The 21814-nt window shown below is 40.9% G+C and overlaps 1 protein-coding gene across 6 annotated transcripts in view; it reads right to left on the reverse strand.

Moving 5' to 3' along the window:
• Positions 1-14595, reverse strand: part of CHL1 (cell adhesion molecule L1 like) — a 141269-nt gene extending 126674 nt beyond the window's left edge. For 5 of the 6 annotated variants that reach the window (XM_061455711.1, XM_061455713.1, XM_061455712.1 and 2 more), the window contains exon 1: positions 14063-14196. The gene's annotated coding sequence lies outside the window, so the exon portion shown is untranslated. Of the gene's footprint in view, positions 1-14062; positions 14197-14414 lie in introns of those variants that run through there. The other variant, XM_061455710.1, reaches the window with a different exon arrangement.
• Between the last annotated feature and the right edge of the window lie 7219 nt (positions 14596-21814).

Consider the following 21814-nt stretch of genomic DNA (forward strand, 5'->3'; position numbering starts at 1 on the left):
TGGGCACTGCCTCTCCTGTGTCCAAATTTGTAACAAAGCAATAAGCTATGGATTTCAGCACCAGAGCTACACCAAGCATCCTCCCACCACAGCAAGCGATCAGCATGCACAACACTTTATTTCTTTGAGTCACGCTGAGAAATCTCTGCAATTTGTAGCTTTGGAAAGCCTCCACATTCACATTTAATTTGAAATGATATCCTCCCTGTCAAAACATGCCTGGGGGCAAGTCACTTATGAAAAAACAAAAATCTGAATCTTCCTGTCTGCTCTGAGTCATAACATCTGCCACAGCTAGTGTCTGCAGCCAAACACAAGAAGATGTTCTACAGAGAAGAGCACCCAAATAAAAGCAATACCCCAAAATAGAAGGAATCTGAATCACTTCTCCATAGCTGAGGTAAGACCTAACTGTTAAATATTAGGAACCAAGAACATTTATTAGCATACAAGCCTTCCAGCACTTCTCATGGTCTGCACAAGTCAAGGATCTGAATGAAATACACATATGCTTATAAATAGAAGGTATATATGCACTTGTATGTGCATATGCAAACACATACATTGTAGGTGTGTAATTTCAAGTGTCAAAATTCATGTCTGTGGAATAAACCTAAAATTTTTATATGCTCCATATTGAGCTGCTTCACTTCTGCTTGTTTCCCTTTCAGTCGCATCAGATGTTGCTGGTTTTCTGGCTACTTTCAGGGATGATAAAGTAATATCAGGTTCAAAAGCCCAAGGCAAAACCTATTGCCCATTGCACAAAATGGTTTAAGGAAAAAAAGAAAAAAATGCAACGTTTATTTCCCAAGTGATATTTTTCCATGAACTGCCATGATGGTTAAACAATTCTGCGCAAAAACATACCTCTATAACAAGCATTTTAACTAATTGTGTATATATATATATATACACATTTTATACGTATTATATATTGTATATATTATAGTGTATATTCTTAACACTTTATCCACTCAAACTATGATCTCTTAAGAAATGCCCAGGAAACTCAGTTCCAAGGAAACAGTGAAAAACCCTGCAGGAGACAGTTACAGAATAATCTACCCAGGGAGACATTAATTTCCGATCCCTATATTTAGAAATGGCCTATGATCTAAAACATGAGACTTTCTCAAAGGGTCATAATAGATTTGTTTCATTTTATTTAACTGAAGTTAAATTCACCAAATAGCCCCTGGCCTTCAGGAGGCTGAAAGAGAATAGTGTTTCTATTGGATTGCTTGCTTTCTACAAAAAAGAAAAATCACTCCAATAGAAAGTATCTGCTCGGCAGGCCAAGGTGGTCAAGATGCAGCTGAGATAGGAGGCTCTGTACAGAATGCATTAGAATGGACTAAAAATAATTATGGTGCAAGATTAGCAATTTAGATGTGTTGTTAATATATTCTTACCTTTGACACTAAGTATAGCTGCATTCAAAGGGCATTCAGAAATTACAGACATTGGACTAAATGGGCCAAAAATACAGAAAATATTAAAGGTCCCTTTAAGAAAGGAATGAAAAGAATTATTGCTATTTCATGTACAGATGAAGAGTTTCAAGGAATGAGCATGACAGACATGAGTATTTATGAAAACAGGTGAAACAAGGTCAAATAGTCATTTTAATGATCACACTGGAGTTAAGAGACAGCAAATTCAAAACAGGAAAGAAAATCACAATAATTAAGTTCGTGAACTCTCTGACACAAAAATGTTATTGATAAAAGGGCATGATGATTAGGAGAATGATTAGATGTTTAAAGTCCTAATAATAATACTTTCCACGTCAGGGTAAGAATTTATAAGGGCTATTGATCTCATGTTTCAGGATGAAAGCCAAGCAGCAAGCGCCTAGTAAGGAGAGGAAAAAAAAATAAAAGGAAATCTTTCAGGGATACTTTGTTCCTTAATTGTGATAATGAGAGAACAAGGGAGGAGGGAGGAAGGTTTGGGGCTGGTTTTTGTGGTGGTTTGGTTTTTTTCCCAGGGTGTTAAGTCATCTAGTATTAGTTACTAACAGAGGCAGGATTGTAAGTTAATTGGATCTTTAATCGGATTGAATAGGATAATTCCTACCTCTCTGCGTTCCTAATGGATGCCACAATGTCATGAGTTAAATGCTGAAGTGCTGCTCTGATTTGAGAACAGCTTCTAGGGAATCCTTAGGCAAAGACAATTATTCAGATGTCCATTGAGAGAGAAAATTATCATCAAGGTCTATGTACTTCCAACAGTATTTTGGAATAATTACTGCCCAGTTAGTCAATTATTACAGGTAATGTGGACATTCTTGAATTCCCCCTTTCTCCTCCCAACCAAGAAAACAGTTTACTACAATTCATCAGTCTTCCTAGTTCCAAGGGGGATATTACCTTGGAATAAGGAGTAATAAGGTAATACCTGTAAGCCCTGAAAATATCCACACTCTGGCCCAGAAGTCTGAAAACTGCTATTTGGTGTTGCTGGAATTTTCAATGTCTATGGCCATATGAAACAGAAATAGCTGGCCCATGTTGACATGCAGGTAATTGGGTGCTTTAATTGATCACAGAGTTTATGTTTCTGTTAAACAGTCCAAATGAAACATGCTGCAAATTTCCATTGTAAAGATCCTGAAATAAATTCTCACTTCAAATCCAAAAAAAGCAATACAGGAAATGTTGCTAAACAACAATTGCTTTGTGATGGAGCTGTAAAAAATAACATGTGAATTATTTCTGTCCACATAACAATTACCGCAGGATTCTCTACTGTGGGCATAAGACAGCACTTTCAACATTTTTTCTGGAAAAGAGATTTCCAGTCCTGGCTAAAGAGCTTCCACAATATCAAAGTGACCTGCAGTCCTTAGGGCATTTGTTTCACTTTCATTATAACCGGAGATCACAAAACAAAAAACAAACCCAGCAGCAAATTCACCTGCCCCATGATCTTGACTGAACCATTGCTCTTCCTCACAGAAGAAAAACAATTTAATTTAAATTAACGATTAGGTGGTTATTATGCACTGTGAGCATTTGAAATACAGAATGTTTCTTCTTTTATCAAAGATGACATTCACTGATCTGGTGAAACTATTTCAACAAGACAAAAATATACACAGACAATGCTCATCAAAAACAGACAAGACCACATAGGTTTCCCTGCTGAATTTCCCAAAAGCTGGTTTTTAATGATATAAACGTTCATCATTTCTTTTAAAACTTGTATGTGTAACACTCATGTTAATAAAGTGAAGGGCACACAAGGGATGACAGTGACAGCTCATTGCTGAAAAGGTATATCATGCCATTGCCCAGACAACACGTGATTTGCCCCTTGCTCTGGGGAACAGGGCATGGCTCTCCTGGTAGGATACAGCCCTCAGTTCCATCATGTCCAAGCAAAGTTGATTGCACAGTCTTCTCTCACAGCAGGGAGCCAATGGTGCCAAAAGCCCAAACCACAAATAGGAGGTTTCTTCATCATCATTAACAAAGCATTGAATCCAAAATTGCTGTTTTGACTACAGAACAGATGACTTCAGCACTGCCAGCACTCAAGGTGTTTCTAATGCCAAAACTCACTTTGCTGAGACATATGCTCCTACACTTGGAAACAGAAGCTCCTTCTCCAGATTAAATTCCTTTCTTTGCCCTTTTGGTGCTTCTATTTCTCCTTTTTGTGCTTCCAATGTACATTCCTGCTTTTTCTTATCTTCTTCCTTTGTTTGTCCTTTCAATGCTCACAGATTCCAAGGCCTGTGCACTCTTCTGTACGTCACCAGCTGCTGTACTTTTCCCTACTGCCTGCAACTCATATCCAGTATCTTGTGTTTAACTGATCCTATCCGCAAGGTATCCAATCTCGATTTGAACACATCATTGTTCATTCCAGTGGTTAATCACAGACAGAAAAATTGTGTTTAATGTCTAATTTAACTTGTCTGGCTCAAGCTTCTAGCTATTGGTCTTATTTTTCTTTTCTCCTTTTGATTAAAAAGCTGGATATGCTTTCCCCATGAAAATACTTGTCCCTGTAATCAAGTCCCCTCTCAATCCTCTTTTTGATGAGCTAAGCAGATTGAGCTCTCTAAATCTCTCACTGCAGGGAATTTTCCTACACTCTTCAAATCAATATTGTGGTTATTTTCTTGACTTTTCAATTTTGTAAACTCTTTTTTTCCCAGCTGTTGACACCAGAACTGACCATAACGTTCCAGTGTTCTCATGCATTCAGATGAAAACCCTGTGTCAAAGGATTCCACTATTCACTAAACCATAGCATCCTACTGTGGAGTCATCTTCCTTTCTTTGTTGCTGGGAAGTCCTTTATCAGCTGTGACCCTGCCATATCCTTTCACCCTCTTCTTAAGGCTGCCCTCTTCCAGTGCATTGATTAAGTCATGGATTGTTGGGAGGACAGAAGAGGCAATACCTTGCCAGACACAGTCAGTCGACTCCATATAACATTATTTCCACACTACAGATATTGCCTCGTCCACAGCTTTGGCAGTAGTCATTTAATTTCTGTGTCCAGATTATTAATGGAGATGTTAAGCAGTTTCAGGACTAGTTCTCACTCTTGTGAAACCGTGCTAAACCTCCACATCTTTCAATGAATAATCCCCATGGACAAGCACCTTTCCAGCTCTATTAGCTAATTCTTAATCCATTAAACAGCACTGCTACTAGTTCTACATGCTAACTTTGTTGGATTGGTTTGTTTCGAATTGAGATTTCATGAAATAACAAATCTAACAGTCTGCCACAATTCATATCTATCAAACCCATAACCCTACCAGGAATGGGCTCTCTTTTCAGAAAGCCATGGTGACTGGCCTTAATTATCTTTCTATTTGTTAACTCTATATGAAGTCACTTCTCTGTCAATTTATCCATTATTTTTCTGGATTGGTGGCAAGCTCTCCAGACAACCAAACAATCATCCCCTACCTCCTTCTGCTTTCCCTCTGTGCACATGGGCTCCTCCAGTATTTCCGCGGGACACCAAGATACATAGATATCAAAAATACTGTTTCATCCTTGTATGATACATCACCCTATCTTTTCCAAAGACAATAAATAAGACCTTTTCCAACAGACATTTTATCCCTTTGACCAGTCTTGCCTCTCCCTCCCACCACCATTTCTGTCCACACATCCCAGCTTACCTGTCGCTCAGGTACAGAGAAGCCAAATCCAGCTACTAAGAACAATACAGACCACAAAGGCTATCACCACAGTCTGCTCATGAATGCTGTTTCAGAGACTTCATTGTTAGGTTTCAGCTGTAAAATTTGATTTTTAGGAGAATTCAGCTTTGGCTTATCTATATGATATTACCTCTGTAAGAAGGGGTTTTTTTATCAGGGATACCTGCTTCATCACCTCTCAGCATCCTTTGGAGTCCCTGTCTGAGAAGCCCATTTAGCACCATACATTAATTGAACTTTCAAATGCCAGCCCAGCACTCAGTGATCCTAAGTGGACTGGACACCATCTCCTCTCAAAGGTGCACTGCAAATTGCCGGATTAGCACCACACAACCCTAACGCAGTCAAGCATTTGGAATATAAAATGTCTTACATTATTTACCTGTAGCAAAGTTACAGTTCAATTACTGAAGTAATCTCTCATTCAGGCAGAACAAAGGAAGAAAGTATGCAAATGAGTGAATTTAAATTCACTTAATTTGAAGGCCTAAAATTTTTTAAGGGCACATTCCCTCTCTGGGGACATTAAGGTTTGGGAATTATAAAATACAAAAAGCTATAAATGGTTAAATGGATTGCCATTGCCCAAGCTTCAGAAGTTTGCATTCGTTATTCTTTTCAGTGAATACATTATATAATCAACACTGCAAACATATAGTTCTCTTGCCTATATCCTATCCTATATAAGGATAAAAAATCTGGTATAACCACCACCCACTACAAGGAGTTTTGTGCACAGACAAGCTTAGCATTCATTTTGGAGGATGACAGTGGAAAAGGTTTGCATGAAGAATGCTTCTTGTCTGCTGAATACAAAGATGATTTTTTGGTGATACACACAATAAGGTCTGTGAATAGCCCTTCATGTTTGTTGCCTGTTGGCCTCTTTTGTGGGATTCTGGGTTTTTTAATACACACTCAGGCATGTTTCTTATACACCAAAGATGAAATTTTCACCTTGCTATGCAGCTGGAATTATGTGAGCTTTCACTGCACAGTGATGTCTGACAGGGGGAATGGCTGACAGTGAAAATTTGCTGCGCTGGCAGGATAATTAGGTACAATGCTCTGAAAGGTAGGATCCTGCACATGTGTAAGTAAATGGGAAAAACTTCCTTTTCTTTAGAGGCTGCATAACCAGACCGGCTGTATTACTTTCTAGTGCCACCACACTTTACCTTTAATAAAGCTTTGTGTTATTATACAACTCAAACAGATCTCAATTTTCAGCAGTTTCTCGGGAAATGTGAAGGTAAAGAGAGTGCAAGCGGTTCCCAGCAGGTAGGCACTGTCTGGGCAGGTATAAGCTGAAAAGAGGGGTGGGCAAAATCACCAGTTGAGTGCTGCACAGACACAGACAGCAGGGATGCTGCAATTCAACACAATAAGCAGAGATAATAAAAATCCCAGATTTAGATGAAAGCCTAAGTCAAACCTCATAGAATCAATAATAGAAAGGTGTATTTGTCATGCAGGTAGTAAACCCTGAGCAATTACTGTGGATTTCAGTAAATTTAATAAAGTAGGTATGCCTTTGCTTTGTACAGCTGGCAAAGTCCTTTAATCACTGTTACTCCACAGCTTACAGTATGACATTTGTAATTTGTATGACTCAGAAAACAGGAATATTCATTACTGTTTCCTGGTTCTTTGTTTCCAATCAGAATACGAGACAAGAATATGCCACTCGATAGGAAACACCACTATAAAGCTCATAACACGCCTGTTTCCAGCGAGCCTGTGCACACAGCCTGTTACAGCGTGCTTGGCAATGGACAGGGTGAGCCCGTGTGGAGGTTGGACACAATCCTCCAGAAGCCCAGATGGTGTAAGTCAGTGCAACTCAATCATCCTCAGCTGAACCACAGTAATTTGTTTCAGTCAAGGACCTGAGCCATTATGCCTATTTCTCAAACTGGTTAGGTTGTAAATTAGATTTTCATCACTCTTGGGACAAAAACCTGACTCTGAGGAGGTCGGTGGGAGTTTGACCATCTATTTCAGTGGCGCCATGACTTCACCAGTGGTTTTCATGTGCAATATTAATCCTGAGAGTCACCACAGTGTACCTGGTTTATTACTTACAAAAATATATTAAATAAAATCTTCCATTAGGAAGCGCAAACACCAACAGTTCAGTTCTGTGTTATTTTCTTCTGTTCAAAGGTAACAAAAGGAATATTTATCCCAAAAGATTTGGGATTTTAATTACCAAAATAGCTACAGTTTTAATTGGTGCTTCAGCAGAAATTATACAAAGTACTGAATACAGTTTATTCAGCTGTCTCATGACCAAGAAGATCAGATAGGACCTTCTCTGAACTAATACCAGATTAGAATAAAAATCTTCTAAAATTTATTCCCTACAATGAAATTTAATTAGAACAAAGTCATTGGAGGAGTAGTATGAAAGGATAACCTGTGAAAAATAAACCACAGGACCCTTATCCAGTTAAATACTCAAGAAGTAACCCCAGTTTTAGTTAATAAGTTTACTGAAATCTGCAGACATACTGTGGCTTGGAGTATTTTGCCTATGAATAAGTAAAATTGGGCAACAGGCATGTGTAGAAGCATGCACAAAGACCTGTATCAACTAACACAAAAAACCCCAGTACCACAGAGGGAAATATTCTAGTGATATGACAGGCAGACCACGTTGGGCTGAGATCACTCTTGGGGAAAAAGATGTGGATGCTTTAAAGCCTACAGACAATCTTTTATTATTTACAATTCTCTGGTTTCAGTATACTGCAAAAAAATGGTGTAATCTGTATGTCCAAAAAAACAAACCAAGACATTGGGTTAATGACTACTGTTAGCTGAAAGCATTGTTGTGGTATTTTCTAACACAAAAAAAAACCTATCCTTGGAATAATAATTTTACTTTTGCTATAAACAGAACAATCTTTCAGCAAGACTAATTCTATTTCAAGCACTGGGGATTCAACAATGGCACCAGCCATTTTTTACTGAAACATTGTTCCAAGTTCCCATCGGTTTTAATACTGTAATATACATGACATAACTGAAGGGTGCATTTTTCAAATATACTTTAAAGCTGTGGGAATACACCCCTTAAAGGCAGTCCTCACTTCCCTTCAAGTGCCATACAAGCACAGCAGGCAGCATTCAAAGCCACCTCTTCTGTGTCAGCCAGCAGGAAAGGCTGACAGAGAATTAGCTGTGTCACACTTGAAAAGTCACCAAAGGAGACACAGACTGAAAGGTGGATGGGCCCAATTCTGCAGTTATTTTTCCCTGCTCCTCTTAGGGGATTACTGCCTATCCAATTAATTTCAGCCAGGAGGCTGTCCTGAATAACGACCGCCAACCCTTCAGAGTTGTCTCCAGGGTCTCCCAAAAAATGGATACACTTGAAATGAGATTTTTTCAAAGCACTAAAGTGATCTGATTAAACTATATTGAAAGGTAGGAGGACTTTGGCTTACTGAAATGTTCAGATACGCTTCCTTGGAACTGGAATCCTGCACTTTCACTGCTTGGCTTGTTTATAGTTAAACATTCTATGCATGAGGGCACTAACACTTCCCAGCAATCACAGATCCCTTCATGCAGGTCCATCCCACCTTTGAAGTTATAGCCCTGAACATCTCTAAAAAAATCCAGCAGCCACAAGCAGTTATGTACTCACAACCCACATGCTGCCTTCCACACTCCCATGAACGGGAGGAGAAGGAGGAGGCAGCAGCAAGTGCAGCAGGAGCACCACTGGGCAGGTGGGACCAGCAGTGGCAGGGTCCAGGTTGCAGACCAAGAGCGTTCACAATGAAGGTCACTGGTGAACTTTTTGCTGCTGCACTGGGGCAGCCCAGGGAGAAAAGATCCATAGCAGGTACATAAGATTCATTTTTCCACATTCCTTGAGTACAAAGGTGGGGAGGATGAAACAGGGACTTTAGGATAATCACCAGTTTTGCCACAGAGAAAGCAGTTGTTTGGAGGTTACCTGTTGGGAGCTTGGCATGAGCTGTCCCCGAGGCAGCACAGCCTGGCTGACAGACCAGCTATTACAGACAGACAAGGAACCATCTGTTAAAACTGTCCTCGAAAGCTGCACTCTCACAGAACAACCCTGCCCAGGCTCCACTATTGGCTCCTTCTCCCCCAGCTGCTCAGGCCTGGATCCAGACAACTCTGTTTCTTCTGTGCAGCCTTATTCCTGCTCTCCCAATCTCCCCTTCACCTTCTCTAAGTCTTGTCCCTATCACACCTCTACTTTAACTTCATCCTGTTGCTGACTCAGCAAAAGGAGAAAACTACCTGAAAAGACAAATTGGCCATTTTTTTGCTTAATGGAGAAAAGAGAGGGCTAGTGAGGGTGAAAATAAATTATAAAGAAAGATTTAAAATCTCTAATGAAGAAAGCAACATAAATCTTGTCCATTTTACATGAAGCAGGATCTGCATGTGGAGGTCACAATCAAAACAACAAACACTAGTTCGGCTGTAACAATAAACACTAATTTTAATGATAAACTGTTTTCCATCTGCATTGTTTTGAGTTTTATACATTCAGGTGTAATGAAGGAAGAAGGAAACATCTGGAAGGGAGTGCTGCAACTTCAGAAAACAACGCATCTTAACAGCCGTCATAGCTTCACATATAGCCTTTATGTGGGTGCCTGGATGCTTGGAGGAAAAACCCAAAACACCAAATATTACCATGTACCTTCATCTATTTATAATGCAGGGGCAATCACTACAATGGCCAGCACTAATCAGCATTTTGGTATGCAAATGCATTTACAGAAATCAATGCATAGAATAGATACAAGGAGAATAGCTGGGGATAAGAAAAAAAAAAAACACATAAAAACCCTACAGACAACAATATTGAGGTCTGGGCATTGTCTTTATTACCTAGAAAGAAGAGGAAAAAAAACCCACAACAAAAATCAAACGTGCTCACCTGCACCTAAATCTTTACCTGAATCTATCTAAGCCTAGAAAGGCAATTACAAGTACACATCCAGTGAACTATAATCTTAGCCTAGGAATACTGACAATGATTGAGATTTGGTTCACTGTGGTCCAACTATATTAGCAGTTATTATGGGCGCTGCTACAACATCCCCTTCCAGTCCAACAGACCAGTAAAGTATGCAATACCCAAGCTTTTTTGCCTAGAAAACAGGGAAATACCTGGATTCCTTCTTCTCACTAAAGGGGAGGAAGAAATCTTGCAGAATACCAACACCTGTCTAAGCAAAATAATGCCATGATAACCTGCAGTTCTCCTAGCCCTGGTATGCTTTCTCTTAGTTACAGTTTTAGAAGGAAAAGAATATGTCTATATTAGCAAGTAGAAGGGCTCAAAAGGATGTAGATAAGCAGAGCAAAACAGTGCTGGGAATCCCAAATCCACCTACACACATTGCAAAGGCTTCACTTCAGCTCTAGGCAGGAGGCCACAGATGAAAAGCCTATTAGCAGCGGAAGCACACAAAGTAAATGCCTGAAACAGATATTCTGGCTTAGATTCAGCCAAAATTAATCCAGTTTGTGGGGTGTCCCCATAACACAAACCAAAGCACAGTAAGTGGGGATGGGACAACTGCAAGATTCCCTTCCAAGGTGCACTCCAGAACTAATATTCCAGCATATGTGGACCCAAGAGTAACAATAAAGTCTTTACTGACATAAAAAAATAATTCAGCATGTAGCACTGTGCACAAGATGCCACAACCTGGTTAAAGCCACTATTGGTACTTTGGGTATGTATAACTACAGTATCATTTATTTTCCTTCTGCCTTGTGAGTTCTAAATCTGTTATTTCTTTACACAAAATAGATCCATTAGAAACCAGTGTCTTCTCCGAGGACAGCCTAGAAGAAGTCTCCAGCCCTATGGGTGACAGAATGGGATATACTGCCCTGACTTAATTCATAATACGCAGTTTGATGTCCGTGTTGTATTTCATTTACTCCTAATGGAGCATGGGGCAACAACACAAGACCTTGCAGGATCTCACAGCTCGAGAGAGCATGAGGGAAACTGTTACCAGTTTGCATTTGGTAGATGACTGTGTTTGTTAAGATTTACTTGTCTCACTAATGGTTTTGGGTTTTGAACAGAAGTCTAACTGAGAAAAGACAAATGAAACTTGTTACAAAACACTGAGCACATCACCACCAGAATACGGCTTACAAGTAAGATTCCTGCTCTTATTTTTATACCCATGCTGCTCCCCAGGTTCCGCACTGAAGCATCAATTGTAATTGTACATAATGAAATGCTGTTATAAGGTGGGCTTTGTGCTAGAAGAAAAAGATATTTAACAAAACAGAATTGCGACTTTACTGGACAAATACACCAAAAGAAATTGTGGCATCTTGGGAGGTTGCTAAGCAACAAAGAGCTCCAGTGTCACTTGTTTGTGATCAATTCAAGTCATTCATCAGGCTCTGAAGCACCAGCTCAGGAATTCCAACAAATCTGCGCCTTGGGAAAGCCACGGGGACTTCCTGCCACACAGCAATACTTTCTTTCCTCCAAGATAAACTTTGTAGATCATACTTTGATCTGTGTGATATGTTAATTCATTACTCTTAACATACGGCTAATAGGAAAAGCTATAATTAACTGAGTACAGCATTGTAACACATGCAAGATAAACTGAACTAATTAGTAGTGTTTAAAGTAGACCCTGTCCCCTCCACTGGGGAAAGGAACACATTCTTCATATCACAGAAGCAACTGTCCACAACATCGTTGTATGTAATGCATAGATACCTTTTTTCTTCATTTTTCATGCCAAACGTAAGTGATAAAGAATATCTTTATTGGCAAACAAGATGGCTACAATCCAAGCGGCTCAACATACATGTTGTGAATAATGTAATCTTTCATTCAAAAGAGGGGTTATCTGCCAGGTGTCTTGGAATAAAGAAGTGGACTGTTATATTTTCATTCATTGGGTTCAGTTACTTAACACATACTAAATATATATGACACATATACATAATAACTACATTCACTCACACTGAGAGTTAGATGTAATCAAAATGTTAGCTAAAGTACAGTCTCTTTATGTCACCACAACAGCCTCACTTTCAGAATTCACTCTATTCCTACTTTCTTAAATATTAACAAGAGCTTAGAGAATGAGCTGGTTTGAAAGCTGCATGTTGCATGCAGCAAAACTTCAACTCTTGGACCACTGACAGGTTGGTGTTTTCACTAGATATTTAATGATAGTTATGTATACTGTGCAATACTCCTGAAGAAACTCTGTTGCCTCCTGCAAACCTTGGTTCTTATCTTTTTCATCTTACTTTAGTAAAATATAGTCCTGTTTTGTAGTTCTTCTGTAAGCCATACTCCACTGACACAGGTGAGTGGCCTAAGTTAGGACCACAGAAACTGGCTAACGAGAATTTTCCAGGTTTTTAATGAGCCAGTGGGAGAGGTGGGGGTTGGTTTTGTCTTATTTTTTAGAAAGACAAAGAAAACTCATTACTTTTAAGCAACAGAAAAGTGTTCATACCTCGGTAATCATGCTCTCTGATACTTCACATCAGTAAGAGCCAAGCAGAGGATCATGGGAACCAGTGGGCAAAGGATCACATGCACACATCCAGCAAGGCTACATTGCACCTGTGCTCACAAATGGGCAGACTGCATATTCATTTTAAGGGTCAGGGTTTCCCCCATCTCCTTTCCTCAGACCTGCAACTAACCTCATAATATTTATTATTTATTCCTAATGGAATGGTATTTGTGAGAGCTACATAACAGGTATTTAACTCAGCCATATCAAATAAACCCTTGACAATCAAACAAAAATACCACCTGTTAAGTCTCTGGTGAAATTTTCCAAAACGTATTTCAAGAATAAACTACTCCTATGTAACACTGAGAATGAATTGACTTGCTTTCCATCTGCTGAGTTATGGCTGAATACCTGTATGTTAGCCAACATACCACAGCTTATCTCCCTTCTACCCCAGAATATGAAGCAGGTTAACATTAATCATAGAAGTGATAGATGAAAAGTCTATTTCCTGTGTCCGACTACCAGAAAACAGAATTTACTTGCATTATGAAAACCTAACCTGAGACTGCCGACGCTCTGACCGTGCCACACGCGTTAACAGCACACAGCACAAGACACGAAGGTTTAAAGGTTCTTAACAGCTCTCCTGGAGCGCAACACATCACACATCGCACCCCCAGAAAATAACCGGGGAGTTTTGTCGTTATTTAGTTATTGCAGGGTAAAATGACACGCTCCAAAGCCGTTAGGAAGGAGAGAAGGAACAAGTGTTTGCCACAGATGCGCGGCACCCCTGCTTGCGAACTTGAGCCCACCTAAACCAGCGCGAGACTGAGTGCGCCGGGCCGCAGCCCAGCCCGCCGCCGCAGCGCTGCCTTTACCTCCGGACCCCCCCGAGCTCCGCACCCTCCTGAGAACTTTCTCCGGGCAGCGGCTGCTCCGCCCGCAGCGCCGGGACCCGCTCCCGACCCCGGGGTAGTCCCTAGGGCGCCGGGGACAGCGCCGGGGAGACGGGTGGGTACACAGGGACTGCGCCCCGGGGACCCCCCGGCGTTCTCCCGGCTCCTCGGGCATCTCCTCACCCCTCCGCTAGGCTGAGTTCAGCCCGGCTCCCTCACTGCTTCTCAGGGCGCAGCCCAGGGCTTGCGGTGCGGGACCAGGTGCGGCATGGGGAAAAGAGATTTGAAAAACAGTCATTGAAGAGGCTTTAGGTAGCGCGGCACAGCGAGCGGATGCAGCGGCTGGACACCCCCCGGCTGAACACACAGCGCCCCGCAACACCCGGCAGCCCCAGCGGGGACGGGACCGACCCCGGTCCCCAGCCCGGCACCCCCAGCGTTACCTTGAGCCCGGCGCGGACGGAGGCAGCCGGACCTGCAGGTCGCGGCGGCAGCAGCGCCGTGTCCGCAGCGCCGTCCCAGCTCACCAAATTAATCGCTCCACCCCGAAAAAAAAAAAAAAACAAAAACCAAACAAGGAAAAAAACCTACTGAACCACCCAAACCCAGCCCCGCTGCACACCCACGAGGAGGAAGAGAGGTCCCTCCGTGACTGGCATCGCTATCTCCTCCGGCAGAGCTTGCAGGGAGCCATGGCAACGAGCCCCGCACCTCCCCAAACCGCTGCCCGCCTTCCCCCAGGGGCCGAACCCCCCCAGCCTCAGACATGCCCTGGTCCCGCTCGGCGGTTCTCACCTGCCCGGTCCGATAACACCTCGGAGAGAGCCGGGAGCCAGCGGCGCCTCCGCCCCGCCGCGCTCCTCCGGGCGGCACCTGGGGAGGGAGCGAGGGAGGGACCGAGGAAGGAGGGAGAAGAGCCCCGGTCCGGCTTGGCTTTGCCTGTCCCGCCTACCGCCCTGCCACGGGTACGACGGAGCCCGGTCACGGCTGGGCGGGGGACACGGGGAGCTCCGGCCAGCCCGGAGGGAGGCAGCGCAGGGGAGGCAGAAATGGCTGAACCCGGGGGGACGTCCCAGCTGCAAGAACCCCCGCAGCTATCACAGCCTCGGGACCGCCAAAAACAGGTCAGGGATGGGACCGCGCAGCATCCCCCGGCCCCATTTCACCCACCTCTCGGAGTACAGAACTGCTATTCCTTTTCAGAGAAGAAGTTGAAGAGTCAGAAAACCTGATGCATACGGTCCTCCCCGCCCCGTTCACCTCTGCGCTCCCTGTGCTAAAACCCCCTTTCATTCGTCATCCTAACAGAGTGTTCATACATCCAAACCACTGAAAATCCCTTTTCCTTATTTTTGCAATTGGCCCTCTCCTGAATTTTCACTGCGTGTGCTGTGCAATGCACACGACTACTAAAACAGGTCAGGTTTGTGTGTGTGCTTGAACACTTGGACTTTCTGCCTGGATGGTTCACTTCCATGATCCCTCTGTGGAATGGGCTGATTTTTTTAGGGATTGGTAAAGATGGTCGTCACAAATGTGCAAGTCATTTCCTCAAGCGCTCCATCCAGAGATGCTGTGTGGAGGTGGTGAAGGTCAGACATAATCATTTTCATGAGGGCTCGGACTTCTCAGACGATTTTCTGTCTCGTTGCTGACCTTTGAGTGTTTCTCTTTTCTCTGAGCCTTGTGTAATGCAATGAACAATAATCATAAAGTAACATTCACGGACATTAAACCATAAAACCACCCTACTGAATCACAGTTTGCACTCACGGGGATTATTATCATTTGGGTTAAAGATTTTTTCAGACAGTAGCAGTCAGAATTTGTTGATGTGCTGGCTAACTTGTGTTGTTCATCTCCAGTGATTTAGGCAGGTGAGCTTACTTTTTGGATGGGAAGTAAATAATTACATTTAAGGAAAGGTATTGTAAACGAAAGATGGTAGTAAAAGAAAAAGATCTGAAAACTAGTAGGGAAAGTGGTAGAACAATTTAATATACTTGTCCTGTGTTAAGAAAACAAATGCAAAACTCTGTTAAAGCGATGTTATGCTTGCTATTTTAGTTGTGCAAAGTCAGGCAATTCATAGATATAATTTTCATATTAGACTACATTTAAGTCAACTTGTGTGATATAAATGCCAGACTTCTCACCAAATGTGTGGAGAAAAGCTTCTATTATGAAAGGAAAGTGTGCTGTGGTTGCTTAAAAAGCTCCAACGTTGGGTAGTCGGATCTCTGTGCAGTGGAGGCCCAGCCTAGAGCACACATAAGGGAATGGGAATTCTCCCTTTGAATCCCTCTCTTATAGCCAAATCCTGAATTGACTTACTGTTCCTACCAAAGACATTAAGATGCTATATTTACAGCACATTGCTTTCCAAAGCAACCAACAGCTAAGCAACAAGCCTGTGCCCCTGTGCAGCGGAAAACTCTGAAAATAAATGGAAAAGGAGACAGCTGTAGAGGAATGTCCCAAACATGTCAGGGCTGCCGATGCACTGAAAAGCCATTTGACCCAATATAAACATGGCCATAGGAGATCGAGTGAAAACCCAGAGATGACTGGAGATTTACTGAAGCATTGGCAAAAGCTGAAGACGCCAAGGGTGGGAAGCTGTGTCCTGTTTGTCTGGGAGCAGAGATAGAAGAGCTGGCTGGGGAGAGCTGGCATTGCCCCTCCTGCTATCGCCAAGAGGATGAAAAATGGGGGACAGTGGCTCTTACACATTTCTGGCCAATACTGCCCTCCTCCCGGAATGCCTCAGCAGTACCAGAAGTTTCCAGGTTGATTTCTGCATGGCTTTGACATAAAGAAAAGAGACAGCAATTTAATTACCACCAGAGACTGCTCGAGGCAGGACTGCTGCCAAAGCCAGCTTCCTAGGCTGCCCATACCTGTGTTGTCACATCCACTACCCAGATATGCTGTGTGACAGAAGGAAGCTGAGCTTCCAAAATACAGCAACAACTTATGCTTTCATTCCCCTGGCTAGCTGTCCCAACTTTTAAATCCTCTGTGGCAATATGATTTCCGCAGGGTCTTCTCACATTTTCAGGTTTCAGTCCGTATTATGGTTATAATTTTTTGACACAGGATCATGCAGAAAGTTTTCCTTCCACTAGGAAGCCAGCTGATGGAAAAGCCAAAGTACATCAGGTTACCAAAAGCTCCCCCACACTTCCAAAATAAAATGCATTCATGTTCATTACAAGACATGGCACTAATTACATCTATTTCAGAGGCTAGGGTTTGCCTTAAGTAAAGTGTAAACAGACATAATCCATTGTGCTTCAGATTACACTGGGTAATGAAACAGGGCAAATGTCATAGCACTTTAGTCTGCATAGAACAGAAATAAAGGCAGAGTAGCGCAGTTTGGTCCTTCCTGTGTCTCCACAGAACTGCCCTTTATTTCAGGATTTCCTGCTGAAAATCAAGGAGCCTTTTCATCAAACCCGCGACTTGCTGGGAGAATGAGGGAGCAGCACAGCTAGAAACATTGGAAAAAGTCACTACATTAAAGGCTAGTACCTATCACATGCTTCAAATACAAGTTAAACACATCATATTGCCTCAAATCAAGTGTGAGAAAAAAATGTCAGAACATTTAAATCAGGAATTGTCTAAAATAAAAGAGTAGAGGGTGTGTTTGTGCCTATAGCAACTGTAATGTGTTACCTGATTCACTGAACGTACTCTCTCAAGAAACATAGACCATTTTAAAATCACTTCCAGATTCTGATGGGAGGTTTAAAAGATTTCCAATCTTACTCCAACTCCCACTTGAGATACATGAAATACTCAGGACAAAAGAACAGATTGGCCAGATTTTTTTTAGAGAAAATCCATTTTTCTTATAATTGCCAGCACACTGTATCCCACCACCACAGCTTGGTAATAAAGGTGATATAATTCTTTTTAATAGGTAGATATGCAAAAATTTGAATATTCTCGATTATCAAGACCTACAATTTTATATATAGATTTTGTATTTTTTTTTTAAATGATATGTTTCTGGGGATCTATTTTAGTCCTGGACAAATGAAATGGCTGAAATCATTGACATTATGCCAACCAGAATTTTTTTCCATGTCAAAATTTGTTTTGGAAATTCTGCCCTGCTTCAACATTTCACAATATTTCCATTAACTTTGGAAATTTTAGAATATTCAAATTATACCAGCTGAGATATATACTGATAAGCACAAAGCTGCATTAGAAATATGGAGCTCATAGGGAAAGATTTTAACTGAAAAGGGGAAAACAGAGATGAGAGAGAGTCACATCCCACTAATGGTTTATTAAACATGTATCTGAGTATACATCATCAATGCTTAGCATTGAAATGTTGAAAGTTAGATGAGTCTTGACCAGAGAAGAGATGGTACAAACATGCTAGAAATGCTCATCATAATGAAAATACAGGAAAAATCCAAGCAATGAAAGTCCAGCAAATCTAAAATTAATTAAAGAAACTACCACTTTTCACAGTTCAAATCAATCCCAGGAATTTAAATTTTGAAGAACCTGGAGTGAAATGTTTGATTTTTTCTCTTAATATAATTTTTTTAAGGCTGGATAATTTTATGACTACTAATAACATTTGTAACTATGCAGCTAGGATAATAACAATGGTAATCAAATCTCATGCTTCAGGGCATAAATTGATTGCTTGAAGGGGCTATAGTGGTTTTTCTTTTTTTCCCACTACTGAGTACATGATTTCACAACTGACTAAGTGTATCACAAGGGGAACGCTGGCTACTGCAGCTAGACAATTGACCTAATATGTAGTAACAAATGAGAACCCAAAATACAGTGAGCTGCCTATTTGCTTTAAAAGACTAATATACTTAGGATCAAATTCAGTTTAATATTTGGTCCTTATTTTCCAGTTAGTTTCCTACAGTTCTTCTGAGAAAAAGCAGTGAGGTTTAGATAAATTTACAAACAAGCAAACAAACACACAAGCACAAAACAAAATCCCAAACAGCCCCACAAAACTTAGGAGCAAGAATCTCACAATGCATCTTAAATGCCCAAGTTAGGCAAGTGCTCCATAGCTAGGTTCAGATCCAAAGATCAGGATGAAAACAATTCATGGAATATCAAGGCACCATGCAGGCTGACCCATGCATTTCCTATGGCCAGCTTGTAAAAAGCTTGCTTTTGAAGACAGCTGTATGTTTCCATCAAAAGCAAGGTTGTGGTCTTTCCTTTGGAAAACAGGCGCAGCAAGAGATGAGAGTTCAGCCTGGAGATGAGGATTTAGGTTTAATTTTGAGCTGTACAAGAAAGCTCCAGACAGGTTTGCACTCTGCTCCAGGACAGACAGATTGAGCTCTGTATAGCATGTTTCATGAAGCAGAAAATAATTGAAGATTCACTGGACCCAAGCTGGAGCAAAACTGAGCCTAACCTTTGTTATAGCATTTATGGAAAGAAGGCTTAAGCTCCAGTGGTGCCACAACAGCCTATTCATGCTTTTTCCTTCAAGTATTCACTAGAGATCCTAGAACCTGTGCAGAAAGCTTCTTTCTGAATGAATATATAATATAGTATATAAGAATGACTTTGTAATTTGTCATATTCATGTCATGACTTCTTAAGAAAGACCTTTAACATACCAGATTTTAGGTGTGGGTTGATTTGGTTTGGGTTTTGGTTTTTTCATTTGTTTGGGGCTTTTTTTGTGCCTGGGATAGTAGTGACAATCTCAGATACAACACTTCAAAGCAGAACTCCATAGCACAGTTTTCAAGTACATACTTGTATTGAAAGTAGAGATCTGCCATATCAGTCTAATTGGCACTCCACCAAAGACACCTTCTCCTTTGGTCACATGCCCAGTTATCTAGTTGGCGTGTACCGGCTTCTGGGATGAAGCTACAAAACTGTAAGAAAAGCTGTGCCTGAGTGGCAGACCAACACATGCCCGGTTATCCACCATACAATGGAACAAGGTCATTTATAAAGAAAAGCAAGTCTCATACTCACAAAAAATACTATCTGAGAACGTATCTTTGGTCTCTGTGCAAAACTGGCATGTAGCCCAGAAAGAGCAAGCCACAATATATAGAGAAATGGAATCATGACTCACATCAGGACAATGGCATTGATCTCATTCAATTGTAGAAGCGATTAAAGAGGCCTAGGAATAAAGATTTTGTATTTCCTGAACAATAATTATTAGTCACTGGACAAAACATCAGCAACAAAGTCCCCAGTATGAGTTTATTCTTGCCTAATGTGGAGGTGGAATATGTAGAAAAAAAAACATTTGCCTGGATAACCCATGAACACAGACATAACTTTTTCAGTGACGGAGATGAGACCTATCAGTCACCAACTACTGAATAAAATGCTTTCTTTTTGCTTTCTGTTAAGGTCAGCTGGCATAATTTGCACTAAATATCTACTGCCAAAACTCTATATTGGTATACCACAACCTGATTATCCATACTCCCCTATAAAAGAGAAAATCAAGTGTTTTAAAGAAATGTTTTGTACCCATTTTTCCATGAAGAGTCAAACCTGTTTGGATTATAGTAATGACTAATATGTACAGAATTACTGTAGCTACCTTTGAAAGCAAGCAGTCACGGTTATGAATATAAACAGCTAATTCAGAATTATAAGGCTCCTCACTCCCGAGTTCTGCAGACACATGAACAAGATGATTACTGGGGGGTTCATTTGGTTTTCATATGAAAAGAAGAAATGACAAAAGAAGGGACAAACAGTGGTCTAAGCTAATGCTATCATTTGCATTCTTTCATTTTTTTCAGGCATATAGTGAATTGATTTTATTAAAATAACCTACATTAAAGTCCAAATCAAAACCAAAACACTAGATGGGTTGTTGCTGAACCATTTGGTGCTCCCTGTGTTCCTTTACCAATTTAATCTGACTGGTGAGCTGCAGGGTGTTCAATAGGTCACCTGCATCAGCAATTTCAGTCCAAACAATTTGCTTCTAAACACTACACGGTATAATACATTTTCCAATTACATTTCATACTGCTTTTAAACCAGACAAAGTTATATGAAGAAGAGAAGGTTTAGGAAACAATAGCATACAAATAACTGTATATTAGATTTTTTTTTCCTTACATTCAAGCTACCAGCAGTTATACAAATTTATTGATACAAGCAGTGAAGTAATAGCTTGATCAACAACAGAAGACTTCTTTTAAAAATATTGGCAATTCTCATGTAACAGAGTACATCAATGATTTATCCCTCTTCATTGTTCTGCAGACAAGACATTCAAGCAGAAAAAAAAAAAGTAGTACTGGGAATATCGGATACAATAATTGGGAAAACACTCCATAAAAGCAAGCATACGTCTGTCTTACCCTTCAACCTTATATATATTAAAAGAATAAACACATCCAAAATTTCCAAATCAAAGCTAACAATAAATGGAGGTCTGTGGTACAGAGTGACCTTAACCATTCTGTAGCTGGCTGTAAGCAAGAAGTACTGTTTTCCAGAACAGCCAGTGGATGCAATGTGATGGAGCAAGGAACAAGGAATGCAAGTGATAGTGTTAGGACCCCTCTGGAGAACCTGCACTCTGAGTGAGACTTAAGTCTGAGGGGGATTTAAGAACCACAGGTTGAACCATATCTATTTGGAAGGCCACAAAATCCATAGCTGTATAAGCAGGGGACATTAAGTAAGTATAAAAAGTCTCTATTGCTTCTGTATTTTGTGCTGGTATGTATTTTGGAATTCAAGTGTCTAGTTCTGCCTTCTGTAGCTCAGGATGGATAGCAATCTACTTGTTAGAATTCAGAAAGGAGTCAGGCAAACAACTACAGCATTGGAAAGTGAATCTTACCATCAGCAAAGAGAATTCATCAAGTAGCATGTTAAGAGGTGATTAGATCCCAGTCTGTGGTGCCAGAAGGAATAGGCATTTCGTAATGGAGGGCTCCTCTATCCAGCAGACAGAGTGTAACAACATCTAATGACTGGCAGATGAGAAAATTGTTTATTAATATTTTTTTTTCTATACAGCAAGTTTCATTAACCTCTCAGCAAGATTTTTGTATTTGTGGCAAATTAGTCACGGTGGGCCATTATAACACCAAGACTACATATTTTCTAAAAAATACTTTTTGGCTCAAGAAAAAAGATTGAAACTGGAACATATAATATGAGAAATCCATGTTAGTTGATCA

Source organism: Pezoporus flaviventris, unplaced genomic scaffold, assembly GCF_033815535.1.
Source record: "Pezoporus flaviventris isolate CSIRO_AGI_PZ_B2104156 unplaced genomic scaffold, CSIRO_AGI_Pfla_v1 ptg000021l, whole genome shotgun sequence".
In the NCBI taxonomy this organism is placed as follows: domain Eukaryota; kingdom Metazoa; phylum Chordata; class Aves; order Psittaciformes; family Psittacidae; genus Pezoporus; species Pezoporus flaviventris.